Source organism: Nycticebus coucang, chromosome 3 (genome assembly GCF_027406575.1).
Source record: "Nycticebus coucang isolate mNycCou1 chromosome 3, mNycCou1.pri, whole genome shotgun sequence".
NCBI classification, from domain to species: Eukaryota; Metazoa; Chordata; class Mammalia; order Primates; family Lorisidae; genus Nycticebus; species Nycticebus coucang.
In genome coordinates this window covers 112,796,598-112,809,760 of record NC_069782.1, presented here as the reverse complement: position 1 = coordinate 112,809,760, position 13,163 = coordinate 112,796,598, and the positions used below count along the sequence as shown (strand labels likewise).

At 33.9% G+C, this 13,163-nt stretch overlaps 1 protein-coding gene across 1 annotated transcript in view; it reads right to left on the bottom strand.

Moving 5' to 3' along the window:
- LOC128581091 (protocadherin-15-like) overlaps positions 1-13,163 on the bottom strand; it is a 724,065-nt gene that overhangs the window by 669,227 nt on the left and 41,675 nt on the right. The gene's annotated exons all lie outside the window — the stretch shown is intronic.

Below are 13,163 nucleotides of genomic sequence, written 5' to 3'. Positions count from 1 at the left end.
AATTCATAAAAGCTATTTCTTAAGTATTTGGCTCCTTTAGGAAGATAGCAGTATGGCTTAGATATCTGATAGAGTGGCAAAATTTCAGCCATGAACTCATCATTGAATTTTTTTTTTCTTTTGAACCAGAGTCTCTCAGTCACCCTGAATAGAGTGCCATGGCATCCATAGCTCACAGCAACCTCAAACTCTTGGGCTAAGCAATCCTTTTGCCTCAGCCTCCCGGGTAGCTGGGCCTACATGTGCTCCCCACAATGCCTGGCTAGTTTTTCTATTTTTAGTAGAGATGGGGTCTGACCCTTTCTTAGGCTGGTCTTAAACTGCTGAGCTTAAACCATCCATCTGCCTCAGCCTCCCAAAGTGCTAAGATTATCGGCGTGAGCCACCACACCTGGCTTATCATTGAACTCTTATGGCCAGATTTAATCACCTTCTTGAGTTGATTATATTTTCCTTTAAAAAAAATCTCATATGTATAAATGCACATATATGTATGCCAAAAGACTATACTACATAGTTTTTAAAATATGCAATAATAATACTGTAAATAATATTATCAATACATAATATTGATTTATGATATCAATAAATAATTCTGGAATTGATTTTAAGGTTTGGTCAAGTCAAAGCTGGAATGAAGATAATTATTTAAGAGATCCAGCTAAAACATAGGCTTATTTAGCTGTTTGTTTTTTTTTAAACAAGCCAATAATAATAAATAACTCCAAGTAAAAAAAAAATGACAAAATTTGTGTGTAATAGTTCTCCAGCGATTATTTTGGCAACTCCATAAACTAGGCAATTTTGCAACTTTAGTGTTACAAAATGTACTCATTCTATCTAGTGAGACCTCAATTTTTACACGAAAATGATGAAAATTCTTAATAGTATAACATCTATTAATAGTTAAATATAGATAATATGTTAAGCATTGTGTTAGGTGCACCATTTTTTTTTTTTTTTACAGAATAAATTTGTTGAATTTTCTTATACACATTGTAGGACATGAGGGAGAGCAACACATGTTATTTTATGGGGATATATCTATGTTTATTTTGATAAATGTGACCCCAAATTCACATTTTTTTCCTTTTGAAAAATATTTATTGAGTATAAATAAATGTCCTATACATTAAATATCAAGAAATATTCATAATTGATTACAAGTCAGGCTGTAATACTGAGGGAACCATAGAATCAAGATATCTACTCATGATACAGCAGTGGCAATTCCATTCCCTATTGGACACAGTAATGATTTGCTCACAAGACACAACAAAACTCATCAGAAAAAGGCTATCACTTTAACAGACCCATAATGCCCCAATAGAAAATTTTTGTTTGTTTGTTTGTTTGTTTTTTAAGAGACAGAGGCTCACTTTGTCACCCTCGGTAGAGTGCTGTCACGTCATAGCTCACAGCAACCTCCAGCTCTTGGGCTAAGGCGAATCTCTTGCCTCAGCCTTCCGAGTAGCTGGGACTATAAGCACCTGCCACAATGCCCGACTATTTTTATTGTTGTTGCAGTTTGGTCTGGGCCCAAATTCAATTTTTTAAATATTATTTATTTATTTATTTGCAGTTTTGGCCAAGGCCAGGCTTGAACCCGCCACCCCTGGTATATGGGGCCAGTGCCCTACTCCTTGAGCCACAGTTGCCACCCTTTTTATCTCATTTAATTTAGTGACAACTGTATTAGTTAGGATAGGCAAGGATATGGTATGGTAACAAATATAAAACAATAAAAACTTGAAACAATAAAAATCACATGTCTTTGATTCTTCTTCATGTCCAAATGAAGGACATGGCTCTAATATTGAAGGATTTGGGTAGATAGAAGTCAATAATGACACATTCAATAAAGGGAAGAAAATGTGTCAAATTATACACTGGATGCTAAAGGTTTCATTCCAAGGTGACCTGCACCATCACAACTACCATGATCATGTATTACTTAAAAAATATTGAGCGAACTACAGTGAAAATATAAAGTATAAGCCTGTGATATATGTGGAAAGAATACCAGAAATATTTGGTAATAGGACTAATTGCTAACCTCCCTCAAAATATATCATTAAGTAGTCATTACCAATAGTTTTTGGAATACGGAAAATGAAGCTTAAAGACACGCGACAAGTCAAACTGACATGAAGCCATTGATCCCGAAGAATCAAATACTAATTCATTGCTAAAGCCTTTGTTTTTTAATTGGATCTTAAAGGTACATGATTAGACTAATCATCAACAGTTAATAATGCACTACTGTCTTTAGCAATGGACAGTGCTCTTCTTTAAAGCATCTGTTTACATAACGTAATGAACATTGCAGACTTGCCTAACCACGAATTGCAGCATTACTGACTCTGTTAGGCATCTGCATGTCTCCATTCTCTCATTGTCCTGTCTTTTCATCCCCAAAGGTGACCAGCAGAGCTTTCAAAGGACGTCAGTCTCAGGTCTCCTTTCTGCGTACTATATAATAAAATTGTATTTAATTTGGATATACCACAATTTCCCTTCTGATCTAAAATTTATGAATGTCACAAATGATGCTAACAAACCATGATACTACTTTACATGTTTACTAGAATCCACATGGAATAAAAAATGAAGTGAGCTTAAGATTTTAGGCTCGGTTTCTGAAAAGAGAAGAACTGAGAGACGAACAGAGTAAGGATGTTAGAGCCCAGTGTGGCATTACCATGCTACTTTATAGAGGTAGCATAGTAACATAGCTTGTGTGTTCTAGAGTAATCCGTTAAGGTCAGTTGATTAACAATGTTACCTTCAATCTTAGTTCTCCTTGTAATTTAGTATAACACATTCACAAGTTCCAGGAATTAAGACCTAGGCATCTATGGGAAGCTGTCCTTCTGTCTGTCTCAAGGGGAATAACACACTATCAGGTATGTGCAATAAGCTCAGTAAGTATGGTATTGAAACAAGTTACAAGACATATTTATCTGGTTCTGTGCTGTTCAGAACCATGGACAGCACAGGGGATATTAAGTTTTTGAGTCTGAAACAAATGACCCTTTATTGAGACGATCAGAGTTGGTCTACTTGACTAATTAACACGGTCTCTCAGTAAAGAACTTTTTTTTTCTTTTCTTTTTTTTTTTTTTTTTAATAGAGACAGAGTTTCACTTTATTGCCCTCGGTAGAGTGCCGTGGCATCACCCAGCTCACAGCAACCTCCAACTCCTGGGCTTAGGCGATTTTCTTGCCTCAGCCTCCCGAGTAGCTGGGACTACAGGCGCCTGTCACAACACCCGGCTATTTTTTTGTTGCAGTTTGGCGGGAGCTGGGTTTGAACCCGCCACCCTCGGTATATGGGGCCGGCACGCTGCTCACTGAACCACAGGGGCCGTAAAGAATTTTTTAAGATTAATTCTTTATGCAACAGATGAGAAAAATGTGTCTCAGGTAGGGGTAGTCATTTCCTTTATGTACTGCATTGAAATAGGGAGACTTCATTCCTCTAATCTGTGTCACATTTTGTAACTTATAAAATAAAAAAGAGATGTTTGATGACTCAGGATCTCATGAAAAATGATTTCTGTTTCCATTTTCTTAAGACTTTATGATTTGGATTTTCAGAAACTAGACCAGGGTATAATTTCAAGGAGAATCTTTATGCATTTTACACTTACATTTTGTTTTTATTGCAACATAGTGAATAAATTAAGAAAGGTAATAATATATGATCTACCAAATAATTGACAGATATATAACTAATATTATTCCTTCAACATTCAAATTTGGAGTTTGAAGTTGAAAATATCTATCCCCTTTAAGGTACATTAGAGCCACATGTTTGTATCTGGATACTATATCTGTATACTAATACTTATTAAAATCTGTTGGGGTATTAAGTGGTAATTAAAAATCCCCAAATTCTTTTGTAAAACTTTAACTGATGAGAACAATGAAGACAAAGAAAAAATAAGTAGCTAATATAATAGGAGAGTCCCTGGCTTTCATTCTTCACATTTGTATACTAGCCTACTGGAAAAGGTTTACTGACATTGTAATTTTATCTTCTGTATCTCTTGAGCAGAACCAAAATTCAGGTAAGTATTAATATCAGATTTCAAAAAATTAATAGCTGGGATTGATGTTTTCACATAGAAATATAGGCTCGCAAAAATGCATGTTTATGAATGAATGATAAATTTAAATTTTTTAAATTGTATTTATGTGGATATTAAAAATTTAATATTATTGTCAACTTCCATACTTTGTAATATGATTTATATAGATTCAGAAAAACGTGACCTTAGAAGAATCTATGAAGAGAAAAATCTATTCATTACTACTAGATTCGTAAAATCTTGTTTGGTCAGAAAGTTAAAAGTCAAGAGGTATTTATTGAAGCAAAATCTAAATTTCTTAATTTTCTAATATTGAAAGACAAAAAAAAAAAGAGTCCTGAAACTTCTAAATTTCTCAGAAAAAAAATTCTTCATGTTACAATTCTAGTTTAAGGATTCTTTATTTCTTTATGATTTGACTTAAAATAATTATTGTTAACAAATAAAATGAATATGAGATATTAATGCCAAATTATAAGTTAATAAAGCTTGAACCAATTAAATAGTGGACATCCTGGGAAATAAATGTAGTTTAGTGACTTGTATATAACAGTGAATAAAGAAGCCAGGGCTAATTTACAAGAATATTCACATGAAAATCAAATATCACATACTTTAAAGTCCGCAAAATTGATAGCAGAACACCTCCCCCCACCAAAGAATATATAATTAACTTTGTTATGGTTTAGAGTTTTCAGATGATTAACATGTATTTTATCTACCCACCACATACTTCCCCTGTTACTTGAAACTATCACTGTTCAACAAGTGAGACTTTTGAGTTTTTATGTTTAAAAAATGGAATTTTTTAATGTTTAGTTCATTATTAAGAAAAAATTCTGGGTATGGGTGCGCATGCCTATACTCCCAGTTCCTTGGGAGGCTCAGGAAGGAAGATAACATTTTCTTAGGAGTTCAAAACTATAGTGTGCTATGGTCACACCTGTAAATAGCCACTGCACTTCAGATGTGGCAACACAGCAAGACCTCATCTCTTTACAAAAATAGAAAGCACCTTCGTAAAATGAGAAAAAAAGTATAATATTGCTATGAATGTATAATTCATATGAATGTGTAATTCAATAATAAAGCAATTTTGTCTGAAGTAAAAATAATTTATTTTTTCAAGAAAAATCAAAGTCAAGATAAATCTAATACTTGGCAATTTATTGCCTTCTTGATTTTTTTTATTTTAGAAAACCAGGAACAAAACATCAATGATTCTTACTACTATTATTGCAAAATGTCAACATTTCTGAAACCAATTCAAAACACCTGAATAAATGTGCTACTTTAATGCTTTGTATTTTCTTTAAAATGTAGCCTAGAAAAAGAAACTAAATGAACAGTAAAAATTTAGAAATATTTGTAGTAAAAGTAGATTTTTTCTTTATATACAGCACTGAATAAATATACTAATAAAAGATATAAAGTAGAATCAAATTATATAGCTTCACTAGTGACAATTACTGAAATATTTCCTATGAAATACAAAAAAAATTGACTTTTTCCCTTTTTACCTCTTCATAGATATTCCTTTTTACTTCTTTATCCTTGAAATTATGTACAAATGACATGTATCTTTTATGAGTTATAGAATCAGAATAAGAGAAATATGGGAAGTAGAAAAAGAAGAAAAAAATATCTGTTGGTAGTTCTTCATGATACCTTTAGAAAAAAAGTCTTAATGACATTAAAAAGTACAAATGTAATTTAGAAGTGAAGCTTTGTGTATTAGGGGTGGTACATATAAATCAAACTTCTTCTCTAAGACCTTCGTCATAAAACAAGTGTATTTGTTTTCAGGAATAATCCAAGAAATGTAAGAGATCATCACTTTTACAAATGCTTGGATTAAAGACAAAGTTATCTTAATCAAAATCACCTCTCAATCAAAAACAGGTTAGAGACATGCGGCTGTAAGATCCAGACCCATATATTGAATTAGTTACTTGCTATTTGTAACTCAGTCAGTTTGCAATCAATCACCCCTCTAAGTATGGTCCTTCATGGTTTTTAACTTAAATGGCACTACTCTAACTACTTATGCATACCTTTCATTCTTTCTCTTTATTTCCAGAAAATCATACACATATACATACACACACGACTCACACACACACACATATGCGGCTGCATATGTGAGTGTGCACAATTTCTTTCTTTTAATTTCTTCACTTGTCTTTAGCTCCATTTTTAACACTTAGTTTAAACTATCATCTCTTCCTTTCTTACTTTGACTAGGCCATAAGTATTATTTTTCTTCATCGGTCCTCACACAACACCATTCTCTTCACTGTGGTGAGTGATCTGTTTTAGAATAAATTCATGCTATGATTCCTTTTCCTCTATTCCTCCTTCTGCTTGCTTAAAAAAATTTAATGGCTTTAGTTTTAAAATTAAGACTAAAATCATCACCATTCGTCCATAGACCCTGGTCCCTATATCCTCCTCAGTTTCAGGAGCCTATGATTTACACCAGCCTTCATTCAAATTATCTAAATGTTTATTTCCCCCCTACTTCACATGTTCAATACTACTATTAGAAGGTGGGTCTTTGGAAGATAATCAGGTCATATTAGCATAGCCCTCATGAGTGGAATTAATGGCCTAAAAAGGAGACCCAAGGGAGATGCCCTGACCTTTCTTCAAGGTAAGTTTACAAAGAAAATATGGCTATCAAAGAACTAGATAGTCTAGTTCTAATTCTAGACATCAAATTTGTTATCACCTTGATATTGGACTTCCTACTATCCAGAACTATGAGATATAAATCCCTGATTCTTATAAGCCATCCAATTTATGGTATTTTATTATACCATTTTAAAAGGACTAAGCCAAGACTTTTCATCACACCATGCTTACTTCTGTTCATTACATATCATGCCCTTAATAGGTAATAAACTACTTCATCATATCATCTTTCATGTGGGAAACCTACAACATATGTTGAAAGAATTAATAATGACATGAATAGTTACCAACAAAAATTAATACATTAGGACAGAAATGTATACTATCAGATTTGCAATGAATTATAGAAAAATCTATATTTTTACTGAACCAATTATTATTATCATAAACAAAAAATCATAATATTATCATAAACAAAAAATCAAAATCATAAAAAAATCACCTCAGTTTATAGGTGGCAGTTCATTTATATTATTATTATTCCCTTATATATGAAAAATAAATAAAAAGCCAAAGGTTTATATTTGGTAACATATCCTCAAAATACCTTTTATATAAATAGTGGTAGTCTTTACTAAAGTGACTTTGACCCCAGTTTATACTTTTTAAACATCTGTTTTAACCTTCTCATGTAAAGAAGGAGAATTGATGATAAAGTTTGATAAACCTATTCTGACACAGGTTTTTTTCATTTATTTTAGAAGCATCTCCTGAAATAACTTTTTATATTAAACCTGTTCAAAATGATTTGCAAACTTCAAATAGTAATGAATGGTCACAAAATACTAAAAATCAACTTTGGAAGAAAAAGCATGGAAAAGGAGAAAATATTTATAAACTATCCACTTGACAAGTGAATGATAATCAGAATATATAAGGAAATCCAATAACTCAACAGGAAAAAAACAAATAATTCAATTAACAACAGGCCAAATATTAGATATATCTTAAAAGAAGACATTCAGATAACCAATAGGCATACAAAAAAAAAATTTCAACATCACTAATCATCTGAGAAATGCAAATAAAAATTATAATGAGATATCATCTCAACTGAGTTAAAATGGCTTTAATAAAAAAGACAGCCAGGTGGCGCCTGTGGCTCAAAGGAGTAGGGAGCCAGCCCCATATGTCAGAGGTGGTGGGTTCAAACCCAGCCCCTGCCAAAAATGGTCAAAAAAAAAAAATACAGCCAATAATAGATGCTGGTGATGATATGGAGAAAGGAGAACCCTCATACATGACAATCTAATTTACTACAGCCACTATATAGAACAGTATGGATGCTTCAAAAAAAATAAATAAATAATAAACCTAAAAATAGAAGTACCATATGATCCAGCAATCCTGCTGCTGAATGTAAATAGAAAATTAAACTATTATTGAAACAAATGTCTCACTTCCATTTCACTTCAGCGCTATTCACGCTAGCTATAAGATATAGAGTCAATCTAAGTATCTATCAATTAATGAATGGATAAAGGTAAATGTGGTGCATATACACAATGGAATATTATTCAGCCAAATAAAATAATAAAATCTTAGCATTTCTAACACCATGAGTGGAACTGGAGGAGCATTTGTTAAGTGAAAAACTAAGCACAGAAATACAAATATCACACATTCTCACTCATATGTGGGAGTTAAACAAAAATGAACTCATGAAGATAGAGAGTAGAATGATTATTACCAGAGGCTGAGGAGGGTCAAAAGGAGGAGGAGATAAAAAGGGAGTGATTAATGGGAACAAAATATAGTTGGATGGGGCAGGGGAAAGAAGTGAAAGCAAGGATTTTTTTCCCCCATTATATATAATTCAATTTAATAATAGACCACAACTGATAAGTATAATTTTCTATATATTCAAGCACTTGTGTTGATAAACTTAGTATACATACATTATTGTGAGTAGAGAGTCTATTGTGAGATATTTTTTAGGTTAGAATATCATTTTGCCTTTTGTACATACATTTGAAGTTCATTTGCTCATAAATAACTTTAATAATTGCATCATGCACTTTATAAAAATACACACTGTTTTACTCTGTTAGAGCAACATATCTTCATAACCTGGTAGAGATCCACATAAAAAATTATATTTCCATTTTGGGGTTGGGGATCACAAAAGCACATGATCCTAATGAGACTAAGTTATTTCAAAGCTTATTAAATATGCTTTTCATACTCTAAATCATTGATTTTTAAAAATCTGTTATTTATTTACTTAAAAAATATATCATTGATCTCTAAATTATAGCATGTAATATTACATTTGTTCAAGGTCATGAAGCAGTATCATTAGTTGATTCCTCTCTATCTTAAGGGACATGTTTGAACATCCGTTTTCAAAGTACTTTATTTTAAGCTTCCAATTATTCTTTTATAAAAAACTTCTTAAATTTAATTTTAAGTTTTCATTGACAAATAAGAGTTGTGCATATCCATGTGACACATAATGATGTTCTGATGCACATAATGCATAGTGATCATAGCAACATAACTAACATATCCATCATCTCAAATGATCATTTCAATATCCTCTTTCTAGCTATGTAAAACTATATAATACCAATCCCATCACTGATGAGTTTCTAATTTTATCAGTCTTCTCTAGTGACAGGACAGGACTAGTAAGAAGATCCATAAATACAATTTCTTTGCAAAGATATTTGCTAATATATTTTTTAACATCATGCTAAGATGTAAATATTTGTGTCTCTTTCAAAATCCATGATGAAACTTAAACCTCAGTGTAAGAATATTAAGAGGTTGGGAGGCAGAGCAAGATGGTGGACTAGAAATACCTCTTTACTAGCCACTCGCAGTGAGCAAGGAAAAGAATACTCCATCCACTCTGGATGGGGAACCTACCCAGGGACATCACTCCAGGGCACAATGAAGCAGTGGTGGACTCACAGGAGCCAGTGGGGACAGTCAACGAACCTACCCATGGAGGACTGGAGCCAGGAAAGTTTTTTTTATTTTATTTTTACTTTTTTTTATTTTGTGCTAACCTGCTCATCAGAGTGGCCCTGAAAGGCTTAAATGAGTGGGTGGGCTTCAACAGTGTCCAGCAGCCAGAACTAAATACTGGGTGGGGAAGATTTCCCATTGGCTTGATTGCTAGCTAGGTGGCATCATTGTTAGAAGGCTGTGTGGGAGAAATAGTCTGCAGGATCCTAGTGCATGGCTGGTTATGGCATGCCTGCTGAGCTTGGGCATCCAACCTTGGGTGAGTTGAGCAGCCCTGGGAATTGTTATCAGGGTGCACTATGTGATATGCCTCCTAAGGAATCTGGCAAGAGCTTTGAGAAGCCAATCCTGCCGGGAGTGAATGGTGACAAAGTAACCAGGCCCTGATTGAGGGCAACTAGGTAAGGAAGACCTAGGTAAGACTGTGATCTCCTCCTGTGCAAATAGAGAGTGGCTTCCAGTCCTGATTTTTGACAGCAAAAGTTTATATTCCTCATCTAACACCACAGTGCCACCTGATGTTCAGACGATATATATACATATGGTGCTGCACACATACACACACACACATATCATTTCTTTGGGGGTTTTTTGGTTGTATTTTTATTTTTTCATTTTTATTTTCTTCAATGCCAAGCATTCCTCCATTTTTGTCATTTTTAGCCCCTTTTATTCTCTGTTTCTCTCCTTTTTTCTCTTTTGGTAGAGATTTTTCTATTTTTCTTCTTTTCACATAAATTTCTCATATAACAGATAAGATATACCTTTTTTCCCTTTATCTTACATAATTGTATGATTAACTCGTGTTACTTTTTTTTTTCCTTTTCTCTGAGAGCTGGTGGGGAGGGTATGGCATTGGTCTGGCTTAAGGAAGTCACAAGTGGGACTAGGGTGTCCTTCTCACTTTCACCTTTGGAAAGACAGTATTGGCAGGTCTCCACTGCGACACACTGCTGAATTTTTATTGTTTTCTTTTCTGTTTGGTGAAGGTGGGGTCTTGCTTTTGCCTAGGCAAGTAAGAAGCTCCTGACTTTGAGGGACTCACTCAAACCAGCACCCCAAAGTCCTAGAGTGCAAGTATGGCCCTAGCACCCTGATACACAACACCATTTCTCCTGTCACTCTCTTTCTCTTCTTTCGCCCCACTTCTTCTTTTTTTATTTTTTAATTTTCTCCTCCTTTTCCATTCTCATTCTTCACCCTTCTCTTCCTTTTGGCCTTAAACCAAAAGGCCACTTCAACACCTAAGCTCTGAGACAAGGCAATTTAAAGTGACAGAGGTAGTGACAAGGGAAGAGTAGGGGAAGGAAGGGAACAAGGATAATACACACATGAGGAGGAGCCAACAGAAAAGTTTTGGCAATATAAAAATCTAAAGCAGAGCAACTCCTCCAACGGATGATGAGGCAGTACCCAAACAATTAATGGAAATGACAGAAAGGGAATTTAAAATATGGATGGCAAAGGCAATGAAGAGAATTAATGAGAAAGTTGAAAAACAGAACCAAAAATGGATGAATGATAGAAAGAATATAGAAAGAATATGGTAGAGCTTAAAGAATTGAAGGAGTAAATTAGGGAACTTAAATATGCAGTAGAAAGTATCAGCAACAGATTAGACCATGGAGAAGAAATAATCTCAGAACTTGAGGATAAAGCTTTTGAGCCAACCCAGGTAGTCAAAGAGGCAGAAAAGAAGAGAGAGAAAGCAGACTAGTCACTCAGAGTATTGTGGGACTTCATGAAGTGTTCAAACATGAATTATAGGGATTCCTGAATGGGAAGGAGAACACCCCAAAGGAATGGAAGCCTGACTGGAGGATATCATAAATGAAAATTTCCCAAGTTCACTAAAGATTCTAAAACTTTCCTTTTAGAGGAATATCAAACCCCAGGTCATCTCAATAAGCATCTCAACAGAGCATCTCCAAAACACATTGTAATGAAACTGTCCAAAGTCAAGACAAAAGAGAAAATTCTGCAAGCAGCCAGGAGTAAGTGCCAACTGACCTATAGGGGCAGATCCATCAGGGTGACAGTGGACTTTTTAGCTAAAACTTTCCAAGCTAGAAGAGAATGGCCATTGACATTTAACTTTCTTAAACAAAACAATTTTCAGCCCAGCATTCTGTATTCTGCTAAACTAAGCTTAAAATTGATGGAGATCTAAACCTTTTACTGATATGCAAACATTGAGGAAATTTACCACAACAAGGCCCTCTCTACAGAAAATACTTGGACCTGTTCTCCACACTGAACTTCACAATGGACCACCAGCATCAATAGACACAGACACTTGAATCAAATAGTAGGTCTATTTTAGTCCTTTTACTGATACAAACATTGAGGAAATTTACCATAATGGGTCTCTACCAAAGGAAAAGAAATCATTAGATTAAAAGGATATCTGTGCCAAAATGTTTTTCACAGCATAACTCACAATTACCAAGACATAGAATCAACCTAAGGGCATATCTTTTGTTGAAGGATGAAGAAAATATGATATGTATATACAATGGAGTACTACTCAGCCTTAGAAAGGAATGAAATAATGTTATTTGTGGTAACTTGGGTGGAATTGGAGACCATTATCCTAAATGAAGTATCTCAGAAATGTATCCAGTATCCTAATAGGATAGATTGGGAGACCAGTATCCTAAATGAAGTATCTCAAAAATAAACATCACATGGACTCACTAATAGGTGGGAGCTAAATTATGTGCATGAAAGGCACACATGTGCAGAAAGAGCTATAATGGACACTGAAAACCAAACAAGAAGGACGGAGGTCTGGAAGGGTGTGAGAGATAAAAACATTATGAGGCATAATGAATTCTATTTTGGTGATGCCAATGCTAAAATCCCTGTCTTCCATGTTATGAAATTCATCCATGTATAAAACAGACTTTCCCTCCCTTTAATATTTTGAAATCAAAAGAAATAAAATAAAATAAAAGTACCATATGATTCAGAGAGCCTACTTCTGGATATTTATCCAAATAATACAAATGGATTTCTTAAGGAAATACTAGTGCTGCCATATTTACCGCAGCACTATTCACAATAACCAAGATGTAGAAATAAACTAAATCTGTTCCTTGCCAAATGAATGGATAAAATAATGTAGTCTATACATACAGTAGAATAATGTTCAATCTTTAAAAAGAAAAAACTCCTGCAAGATTTGACAAGATAGATAAACTTTGAAGACATTATGGCAAGTGAAATAAGTCAGTTGTGGATGGACAAATGCTGCATGATTCCAATTACATAAAATATCTAAGACAGTGGAACTCAACATAAGCCAAAAATAGAATGATGATTGCCAAGGTTTGCATGGAATAAGAAATAGTGATATGCTAATCAACATGTATAAACTTTCAGTTATACAAGATGAATAGG